At 40.7% G+C, this 9,941-nt stretch overlaps 1 long non-coding RNA gene and 1 pseudogene across 1 annotated transcript; both read right to left on the bottom strand.

Annotated features, from left to right (window-relative positions):
- Positions 1–220: 220 nt before the first annotated feature.
- Positions 221–1,281, bottom strand: LOC136513129 (uncharacterized). The gene is made up of 4 exons (XR_010773298.1): positions 1,148–1,281; positions 780–1,056; positions 601–694; positions 221–519 (listed from the first exon to the last, which is right to left on the bottom strand). It is a non-coding gene; the product is annotated as an uncharacterized lncRNA (long non-coding RNA).
- A 1,528-nt stretch (positions 1,282–2,809) lies between these two features.
- LOC136513127 (probable folate-biopterin transporter 4) lies at positions 2,810–9,572 on the bottom strand (annotated as a pseudogene).
- Between the last annotated feature and the right edge of the window lie 369 nt (positions 9,573–9,941).

The raw sequence follows: 9,941 nt of genomic DNA on the forward strand, positions 1-9,941 counted from the left end.
AAATTCACGTCCATCATCTATTCAAAGTGCATGTCACAAGCGTGTAAATAATTCCAATATTATTTAGTTCTCTAAATCTATGAGACGCGACACGGTGTCCTTAGCAAATTCTTGAACTCGACGACGTCTGGCTTTATAAACAAGCAGACGATTGCGTAGGTCTATAAACAAATAAAAAACTTTTGGGTCAGTGTTGTAGTCAATAAATTAAATCAATGAATTACCTCAAAAGAACCTCACTTTGAAAATCATGCGCCTAATTACAAATATGACTTAATACCAATTCGCTGAAATCGTCAGTAGTGGTCACTCCGCCTATCATGCACGAGAAAAAAAAAGTAATAACTGATACTTTATTTAGTCAATACATATGAGGACATCAGTGATACAATACTTCTCTTTCTATTCATTTGTACACGGAGACCAGCTAAAATACGCAACTCTGATGCCGCTCGCCGCCATTCCGATAAGTGACGGCATATGTGTGTATACTTGACGGTTATTATGATGCAGTGGTACCTACGAGTTACAAAATTGATTAGCATCAAACAATAAAAAATTGATAGCATGGAGCAATGATAAAATTTTCATTGTAAGTACCTTTCATTCATCAGCACCACATATTTGTATGGTCGCATCCGCACGTCATCCCTTCCTCGAATATTAGACACATGCACAACTATACCAATGACATCTACAAACACAAACGATAGTTATTGATGGAATATGAGCATAAACAGTAAACTATGTATTTTTAAATATAGGCGTATGAGGTATACCCGTAAAAAAGTACTCAGCTTGAGCGTATACATCCTCGAATTCCATAAAGGTACGAGGACACTGACAAATCCATAGCTCTCTCGGTGGTGCATTAGCCATACTTTGTGGAGATAGAACCACAAAGTAGTCGGCACATAAACGAAAGATGTAGCCCAAAGGACCAACATGAGTAGGCGCGAAGCCAACTCTCATGAAGTCATAACATTCTCCTACACGAAGCAAACGATTGAACCTCATGGTTTGGTCACCGTACACAACCGCTTCCATTTTGGTTCCCTATAAGAATATTAGATCCAATAGATAGATAACAATGGTCTGTAGAAAAAAAAAATTAGACATGGTCCAAAAAGATGAGCTCAAAATGCACCTGCTCATCCTTCAAAATTACACGCAAATATGTATCACCATGGTGATGTTGTACGTTGCCTTTCCAAAAAAAACCATGGCACTCACATCCCATATGGAAGATATGTGTTCCATTCCCACTTCATGGAATTCAACCCATCTACAATCCCGTTCGTGTCAATCAAAATGATAAAACACACGAGTAAATCTATGTTGACAGAAAATAATTGCCTCAATCAATTACAAGATAAATGTAATGTAGTTACCTGTAGATGTGTGTATCGGTGATTGCAGACGGTGGGTCAGCGTACACCCTCTTTCTTTTGAACGACCGACAGCCAGAACCCATATCGGCAACTGAGAAACCAAAATTCAGTTACTAACTGGAATTGGTTATTTGGATGTTCTCTGAAAGCGCTGCTTTAAATAGCTTGCAGCTAGTATCATCCATAGCCGATTCAAGTGAGTTTGATAATATTTCTTTTTTCTGCTGCGTTCATTAGCTTGCTGCTAATTATTGTGTTCAATTTTTTTTGGCATGCAAGTTCAGATTTGCATATATTGATGTACTCTAGCAGTATAGGCTGCATTAAAATTCAGAGTTTTATCTATGTTGTATGGTAACTGTCAAGGCTGCAGCCCTATAAGGATTCTGGGCAATGAACCAAATTTGCAAAAAATACTATACTAGAAACCATGTTTGTTTATGTTCTGAACATTGCTTTCCTCAACTATTCTTACGGCAGTTATATTTTGACATCAAATTCTATATCATATTTAATTGTGCTGCTTGTTGATAGATACTGCATCGTATTATGTGTATACCTTGTTAAGTTTTAAGTTAATCTCTGTACTGATCCTTGTTTGCTCTTGCCGATTAAAAATATATGCATGTGTTTCAGCTCATATATGTGTAGCTATATAGCAGCAGTTCATTTTGGTTTGGCATAGCAGCAATTCAGTTCGGTTTTGAGTATTTTTTTTCACTTTTCCAATTAGCAAGTATTGAAAATAATCATTTTCCTTGTTGCCTTGCTTGTGCCGATGCGCAGGAAAGTAAATAAAGAGCAGAAAAAGGGGATGGTGGTGGTCACCTGGATGCGTTCACCACTTGGATGAGCAGAAAGTATTTTTATGCAGTCCGCAGTCCTCCTCGAGGGCATAGCAAGACGGCGAAGGCGATGGCGGTAGGCGACGACGATGGCGACGCGCTATGGCGAAGCACAGCCGGTGCGCGAGGGCGGAGGCCGGTGCGAGCGAGGGCGAGCTCAGCTAGCGAGGGTGGGTGCTATGGCGAGGCCACAGGATTTATAGCAGAGGATTGATAGCAGTCTCTCTCTTTTCTTTTGTCTTAATTCTCTTTCCTTCTGTGTTAACTCTCTTTCCTTTGGCTCGTTGCCATGTATGCTGGTGCATGCAAACATGCAATGTGTATATGGATAGCACAATAATTTTCTATTTCCTATTTTGTCGTGATTCCTCTATCACGTGACAGGCAATATTCAATCAAGGAGAATGGCACGATCAATCAGTAATTAAGATTAACCTGTAATCAATGTGTAATAGCTGAGATTCAGCTTAGGTAGCACAATAAATCTGATGTTTTGAATTACATGCCAAGCGTTATAGCCAATCATAAGCAGTAGTCGCAAAAGTGACCATAGACAGTAGGGTAACTCATTTCAAGAGCCTTTTTAATTAACTATTATACATTGAAGCCAAGTTTATTGTTTTATATATCAGGAAAACAAAATATATAATCAAGTGTATTGTACAATCTATTTATTTGTAGCGGTGCCAATGTAGGTACCATTGGCAAACTGCAACTGTCATGACTGTACAATTCATCTACCGTGGAATGTCATAAATCTCTAAGTTTTGGAAGCCGAGTCGAAGAAATTGAACATGAAATTTTAGGAATCTTGAGTTGAAGAAATCAGATCACAAGGCTGCAAGGAAACAAAAAAATCACTTAGATTAACTTCCTATACCACTGTAAAGGTGGACTTAATTGGTATTTTGAGCAACGACATGTAGATTGTTGGACAAAAACTACCAGGAAGATGATCGATGGGACCTTAAACCTCAAAGTAAGTGCGAAAAGAAAATAGTGTTTAATTAAAGAAAGAAATGTATGGGAGTCATATAGTATACATGGTGTCCAATTAAAGTGATAGGCGTAAAATTACAATAAACTGAAATGCAAAACAACCTTTGATATGAAATTAGAATAAACCAAAATGCAAAATGTTAATTTCAAAACTAGCAGATATTCCATATGATAAATAGAGAAGGTGCATATAATCTAAAAATGTCACATTGAAATCTAAGGACCATGGTAAGTGGGTCTGGAGTTGAGTTCATTGTACCTGCTTATTTCATCTCTTTGTAATAAGTCTTATCCTAGTGTACAAAAAGCATTGGTGTGCTGAGCATAGAGCACATGTGAATCACAAGTTCATAGAATGTAATCATTCATCCAATGCACATATACCTATACCTGCACATCAGAAGTTCAATGTGGAAGGCACTCAGAGTTGTGGTAGACAGACTGACATGTACAATAATAGGTGCTGGAAGCAGCCAGCTATAAAGCAACTGAATCTTGTAAGTTTTCTTATAGGAGCATAAAAAATACAAAAACAATAAAATGGAACTGCACCCCAAAAAAATAAAAATAGACCATGAATCTATTAAACTTTGTAAGATGCATCCAAGTAACCTATACCTAACTAAATGAGACATTCAGGTTCGATCTCAAAGCCAAGCTCACTGTCAGACAATTGATGTAAGCAATATGAGAAGCTGATCTCATACCACGAACTTGCAGAACTATCAGCTGATCTCATGCCACGAACTTGTTCGCACAACCAGCAACTTCACTGATGATAACTTGCTAGGGCAAAATAAATTGCAGTTGCATGGAGTTTTTTTCAGTATTTTAGACAGCTTTTTCTGCATATATATAGTTAAGCATCAAAAACACCTCAATAAAAACTATACAGGCAGGACCATTAATCCAAAGTATGTATTACTGCTTACAATGGAAAATATGCTGTCAAGCATTTATAGTTGCCAGGATAAGCTTATCCACTGCGAGGAACAAAATGCAGGCAGTATGTGCATGTGCAGATTGGGTGGGGGTGATGTCAGATTAGATGAGGCCTAAAGGAAGAATCTGAAGATTTTAACTTAATTGCCTTGTGTCTCAGGTTTGGTCACTCAACAGGCATCCAGGAGGGCACTCAACACTCAACAGGCACCTGGCAGAGATGCAACCTCATTAGTTTTTCTTCTAGAACGACTTATGGAAACAAGAAGCATTTTTTGCAGACTCAGAGCAGCAATAACACTGCATTAGAGAAGTTAATAAGCTGATCAAAATGGCAAAATTTTCAAAAAAAATGCTACCATTATAGATACCTATGTCTGATTAAACTTTTAACCTTACATCAAGACATACCGTCTAAGATTGGTAGGTTAGATGTTCACCAATAATCTAATATATTGTTATAATAGTATAGTACACGTGCTAACGCCACGACTTTATTTTAAGGATGTACATTGAAACAACCAAACTACGGTGGTACTTCGTCACATAAATAGAGTACAACACGACAATTAAGAGAGATTCCAATTCATTGCATCATTTTCAATATATTATAGAAACTTGTCCTATAGATACACCATTTAGAGAATGTGTATTATACAGCTAAATTTAACAAAAAAACATCAGAAACATTTAGCCAGGTATAAAACATAAATTCTCAATTCTTGCTACCGCTACCGATCTGCCAATGTTGTTTTCTTACTTCAGGTGATGTCCAGACATCCCAAACATTCGACTGACCTTTTGGACCTGCAATGGCTACTCTATCAGTACTACAGATTAGTGAAAACAGAATGAAGTTGAATTAAGAACGACAAGCTTAGAAGCTTAAACAAAAAGAAGGCGTCTACATTTAAGGGGACCTTATTCTTTGAACACACCAATAATTATATCAACATAAGTCTCAGTCTACTAAGTAAGAATAGAAGTTAAGCCAGTGTGATTACTACAATGGTGGTCAAAGATCCTCGTTAAATTTAGAGTTTGCAAATGTAAGTATATCCAGTCATGGCAAGACGAATAGATCATCAATTAAACATGCACAACAGTAAAACACTAATCGTTCAACTTAATCGAATAGACCTCCAAGCACGAGCGCGTCTGAAACAGTTTTCACTGTTCCAATGGATATAATGATCATATTTATAGCAACAAGTTTGGAGTATATGCACAAATCACTTCGGAACACATGCACAACGCAGCTAATGAAAAGCAAAGACATGAACAGATTTATTCATTAGCAACATCACTTTCATGTTTGTTCTCATTTCTACACATGTCAAGTAGCATCAACATCTGTCAACATCAAGTAACTTTCATCTTTGCCTAAAAATCTATTGCACTCTTCTTTCCTCTCATCCTGGAACAGAGCTGTATGCATCTGTCAACAAAACTGTCTATCTTCCAACTATCTTTAATTTCCTTCCTATGATGCGTATATTCCTCTCACTCTGGTACAGAGCTGTAACATATGTGGCTTGAGTCAGGAATTTGAGGTTCAAGCGCAGACCATTACCTTCAGACAGGAACAAAATAAGTATGGTTAGGCCCGCACCCCTCAAACCTATGATGTTAGTCCTGTGACTTCCTTTGGAATCAGAGATAGGAACCCAATCGGTAGGAGAGTACAAATCATCTGTACTCCCAAACCCAGAGCAAGATTGTCAAACTGCCCTGTGGTGAGGTTCAAAGCTGATGCCAGAGCAGACCCCAGGAATGAACCTAATGTTGAACCAAGGTTGTTGATTGACATGAAAAGATCAAACAGTGTGCCCTCCCAGGTGGGCAAAGCTGTCCTGACAGGATCAGGAACGACATCATCCTGCCAAACAGAAGCTTGCAAATGGTTTGAGATCAAATGCCATAGAGCTACTTAGTTCACAACTAAAAGAAAGCATACTTGAACTGGTTGATTGCATCAGCCAAAGCAGAACCCCACAGCACCATGTACTTATCGGCAATTCCATACTGAACGTGTAACCGTGACACCAAAATAATTCCAGTAGGGTAATTACCGCAAGACCGACATGAGCAAACCTGGAAAAATCAACAGCACATGTTAAAAGTAGCGGACATAACAGCTTTGAATAGATATTTACATTTTTTTTTACTGTGGCCAATGACTTCTAAAAGTTTAGTTCGTGTCTTGGAACAAGAGTAACTAATAACAAAACCTACAAACCTTATTTGTTTACCAAAACAACAAAGTTGGGCTAGAAGGGGCTTAATAGTAACTAAATGTGACCAGCTGTGGCTTAGAAGCATAGCATAGTGCACATAAAGGAAAAGGGGGATGTAATCCAACACGCATTCAGTTTAATGCACACGTGCAATTTTTTTAGAGGAAATGCAGTAGGGGAGACCTCTACTGTGCAATTTATTTTATTATAAAAAGAAAGAGAAAGAGAGTTACAGGAAAAGAAGACAAAACCTGTACAGTGCAAATATGTAGGAACCAGGCAGGTGCTGGACAAAGGAGTTGAAACTTAGCCAAGAAAAGAAGAGGGTGACAACTTATTCAAGTACAATAACCATATATTTGTCAAGACAAATAATGTACTTATAGTAAAGCTACTTTGTCCCGTTAATCCATATGGACATGATGACAAAAGGAAAAATATTACACACACAAACTTCAATGGATTACTTACACAAGAATATTCCTGAGCTTCTTCTGCTTAAAATAGCGGTTGTAGGTGTCGGTGCCAGGCATTAGACTGAACCACCCAATCACACGTGCAGTCCCTAGAAAGGATACCTCCAAATTTAGGTCCTCTGTTTGATAATAGAACATGACTGTGGAGATATTTGAAATTGTTACATTTGACAAGAAAAACCATGCCATAGGCCTGGAAAAATAAAACAAAATTAACAATTAGTACCTTCTATCAAATTAGGGGTATACAATGGGCAAAATATAGGAAAAGAATCTTTGCTTACCGCAGAATGTTTGGCTGCTTAAAAGCTGTGCACAGACTGAAGAAGGCTGATCTCAAAGACAAACATGGCAACAAATTAATTGGTCCATTGTGTTTCTCATCAGACTCAGTTCGCTTTGACAGTGATCTCCTTTTATTATTTTTACGAGTTCCCTTTCGGGCCTTCTAGTGTAGGTATGGAGTCAGTTCCAAGCATCAAAATTGAAGCTGAGTCAAAACAATAACTATTCATGGAGTAAAACAGTAAAACCCTTATCAGTTACAAATTAAGAAAGATGGAATGCAGAATAAAAGGAATATATTCTTGCAAAAAGAAAAAAACAGGTTGTCGGCTATCATGTCATAGTGAATCACATTCACGGAGTCCATGTTAGTTCATGTTCACCTCATTGAAACCAGAAATAAGAGAGCAGAGAAAATATAAACTATCAAGTGACATTGTACATTATGGGTTCTATTTCAATATCAGTCCTTTATATGCATGAAAAGCTCAAGCTTCCACAACAAATTTGTATTATAGAAACTGAGTCCTAAGTACTAAAGAAAGACCAGTTACTCTCAATCCAATCCCATGTTTATTTACTCACCGATGTCCGATAAAGCTCCATGCACCTGAACTCCATCCCGCTTTGCGCATCTCCGGCAAGCACACATGCCTGTTGTATTTCCTGTTGCCTGCTGTATTTCCATGCTGCTGGTTCCATTGGAGCCGCTCCATCTTGAATGAGTGAACAAATTAGTCATATCGAGGAAGCACAACAAACATCATCGACCTAAAAAAAGAATGAAAGCATGAATCAGTTCTTTAGCAAAAAACACAACCACAAGATGCAAGCAACCACAGGCAACCTCTACTGTAAAAAAATCACTACAATAGAGAGAAGATTTCAAATTTGAGCTAATTATCATACAGAGTACAGGACCATCCTGCTTGTTGCATCTTAGAAAAGGGAATGGACAGGATCTATTTACCTGTATACCATTGCACACACTGGTTGCAGTACCCTAATTATTAGATAACCATGTACCCTTTTCACACCAATTAAAACATTTTCAATAATGATTCTCTTTCTGTATAGCAAACCATGTTTAAATGATTCTTAAATTATCCTAAATTATTCCTTATGCACACATAAAATTATTCTCATCTATTAAGCGCTCTTTTTTGTTTTGCAACTCCAGCAACTCCAAGGCACTAAACTGGTAGGCGCTAAGCTATATGGATTACAAGAGTCAAAATACATGTAAAAAAATGGATCATCTGAGCCATTTCAACAAACACGTTGTGTGCAAGTGGGTCATACGGACCATCCCAACCACCAAACTGGCAGGCGCAAGGTGACCACGGCCTAGCATCCCAAAACAGACGGAAAAAACCATCGCAGCAAGGAGATATATCACACATACATCAAAATATCTAGCATCTAGATCTGGTGGAAGGTGAAGTCGTGGAGATAAAGAGGCTAACCATGGGGGAGGAGGCAGATCGATGGCCTTCCGCATGAGGCTGGAGTCACTGGAGCACGCCTTGTCGGCGGTCTCGGAGAAGTTGCCACCGCCGTAGCACTCCTTGGGCATCCCCCACGACGCGGCGCTCTCGTCCTCGCCGTCCTCCCACTCGTCGGAGTCCGCGGCTGAGAGGAGCAGATGTCGATGACGAAGGTCCACCCTCGTAGGGGTTATCGCCGGGTCCGGCGATGGTGCCCGTGAGGTAAGACATGTTGGCGCCGGTGGCCGCGGGCCTGGCCACGCCCCCGGCTGTAGGCGGCGCCGCCGGCCACGCACCTGAGCCTGGACTGTCGATGCCGACGGCGCCACGGAAGTGCCAACGCGACTTGGAGGCAGTCTCCGAGAAGATCTCATTGGACTTTTTCGCCGTCTCCGAGACCAGCGCCGACGAGTGCTTTGCCACCTCCACGGAAAGCTCCTGCGACCGCTTCACCGCCTCGCCGGCGAAGGCTCCAACGGCAGCGCCCTCGGTGACCACGCGTCGGCAGTCCCGCCCCCGGCAGCCGCGCCCCAGCAGGCCGGCGCACCCGCGCTGTCTTGCCTGGCACCACCACCGCCGTGATCCATAGGCGTCCCGAGGGAATCCGCCACCGCCGCGTCCGCCCTGCACAGATCCAGAGCGGTGGTGCACTAGTGCTGCCCTGGCGGTCGTCCCGTACTTCGCGCGTGCTTGATGGTCGCACGGTTCGAGGGGCTATGGCCCCCAGCCACGGATCGCATGGTGACGACGTGGCTGCGGATGGCGAGCGACCTGGCGTCCTTGGTTGGTGCCCTCACCTGGTGGGCGGCTCCCTCGCCTGGGGGATGAGAGATGGAGGAGTCATCGTCGCACGCGTGGGAGAGGAGGCGTCGGGGGAGCGGGGGAGTCGTGCGGGGTGGGAGGCGTCGGGGGTGAGGGGGAGGCGATTCGCATGGACAGGCACGGATGAACGAAAACAAATGTTGCATCAAAAACATATGCACGCTTCGTTCTTTTTAGTCGTAACAGACTCCCTGTCAAAAAAAAATATCACACATAGACCTGTGTAGGTGAAACCATCTGACTAAATTTATAGAAAAATATTAGTAGCATTTATATCTCTACATAAGTCTATTATGAGAAATATATTCAATGTTTTTTTTCATCGTGCTATTACATCACAAATATTAGTAATCTCCGGTATATATTTAGTTAAAATTAAAATTGTTTGACTTTTCGAGAAGTGAGATGGCACTCTTTGTGGGACAAGAGAGTAAATGCTACTAGTAGTTGTTATATA

The sequence above is a fragment of the Miscanthus floridulus genome, chromosome 16, assembly GCF_019320115.1.
Source record: "Miscanthus floridulus cultivar M001 chromosome 16, ASM1932011v1, whole genome shotgun sequence".
Classification (NCBI taxonomy): Eukaryota; Viridiplantae; Streptophyta; class Magnoliopsida; order Poales; family Poaceae; genus Miscanthus; species Miscanthus floridulus.